Genomic DNA, 1,892 nt, shown 5'->3' on the forward strand with positions numbered 1-1,892 from the left:
TTCGAGCCGTGTGTCGCGCTCGTTCAGCGCCCTCGTTTCGCTTCGACGGCTTTCAGCCTCACCCTGCTTCATTCTACTACGTTAATAAATCATTAGCTCATCCATGAACATGATTTCTGCCCGAGTCGGATTGCATCGGCTGTGGGGATGAAGACCACAACTCCCATGATTCCACACTCAGTCACGTCGTCATCAAACTACACCTTTGTTTCTTTGTTTATTTTGAATACGCGCCCTCTAGTGGAGAAAACTTACATGTTGTGCCTTTAATGCGATGAAAATTTAAAGACATTTTGAAGTGTACTTGTTAAGGCCATTGCGTATAACTGCTTGTAAAGGCTTTGAGACTGTGTGTGTTCTTGACATCTGTGTTGTCATGGTGTAATTTCCCCGCAGAGTGATTAATCACATGGCTTTTACAGCTCAGGTTATTGGCTCAAAAAGTCATGAGGAAAGATGGTATTGTGATGAATGGGAATGTTGATGCTCTTTCCCCAGGTAATGGTTTCCTCATTCCATTCCTCTCCTCCTCATACATCTATTTCTCACCCATCATCTCTTTCTACCTATACTTTCTACACTTTCTTCCATCTCTTCTCAGTCCTACAATTCTTCTTCTTGCTCTTTCTCGAGAGGTCTCATTTTCTTTGCTCTGGGTTTTCAGAGGTGACCCTTTGTGTTTTGGCTTTAACATTAGCTGGTGTTAACAGTTTTGCATCTTGCATAACAGAAAGTTGTGTATTTTGTTATTAAATGAATATACACAATGCATGTATGTAAATAATGAGGTGTTTAATAATTATTTTTAGAGCACTAACCTTAATGTTTATAATTACTTTTTTTTAAGGACCGCAATACTTTTCCCACAGTTCTCTTCGTTAACTTTCATGGTTGTCACAACATTAGCATTTTTGTACAATCACTATATACAGTATATGCTGACCATATTCACATTCCCAAAAGTGATATTGTCTACCAGCACCTTGGCCCAAATTTCCCACCCGTTTATTGCGTTGTTGGCAATTTCCTGCACATCTGAAAAAGACTGAGCCTCTCCCTCCTGTGGGAGGCAAACTTTGGATCCTAAAACGCAAAACAATCTCTGTAATAGGTTTTAAAATGTCAGTACAAAAATGTAAACGTACCGTATCATTGAAGCATGCACGCCTCACCTGTGGTTTTGCTGGAAAATATGTACTATTGATGCAGCTGCTGAACTTTTCCACTCTAATCAGTCTTGCATATTTCCAAACAAAATCAATTTTTAATTTGTCTCCATTTATTAAAAGATGAAATGAGACTAAAACAGGACACCTGGTTACATTTTAGCTGACGTTGCAATTAACTGTTTTTGGAATGATTATTATTTCATTTTACTGTACATATTCTGTTGAGACTTTCTATATATTTTAGTATAATTACTGCAGAAATGCATTAAGTTTGTCATTGTTCTGAATGTGTTTTTATCCGTTTTTAAAACAGTGTCTTAACACGTGATAAATGGGTTGCAAATATGTGGTGTTTTGCAGGTGCTGGAAAAAAGGTACAAAAGCTAAAAGGTGCATCTTTGTAAATTTTTACCTTTAAATAGTACAAAATAATACCTTAAAAGTACATAATTATTACATTATTAGTACATATTAGTCCATTAAGCATACATATTAGTACCTTTTGAAATGGTACCACCCTTTTTTCTCAGGAGAAAAGGTACAAAAGCTGTCACTGGGACAGTACCCTTTCAAATGGTACATGTTTGTATCTTACTTACGCCTAAAGGGTGCATTTTAATCCCTTAATGGTACATATTTGTACCTAAAGTGTGCCTATTAGTACTTTTTGAGAGTACCACCCCAGTGACAGTGTGTGTGTGTGTGTGTGTGTGTGTGTGTGTG

This window comes from Sinocyclocheilus rhinocerous, unplaced genomic scaffold (assembly GCF_001515625.1).
Source record: "Sinocyclocheilus rhinocerous isolate Xijiao unplaced genomic scaffold, SAMN03320098_v1.1 scaffold1898, whole genome shotgun sequence".
NCBI classification, from domain to species: Eukaryota; Metazoa; Chordata; class Actinopteri; order Cypriniformes; family Cyprinidae; genus Sinocyclocheilus; species Sinocyclocheilus rhinocerous.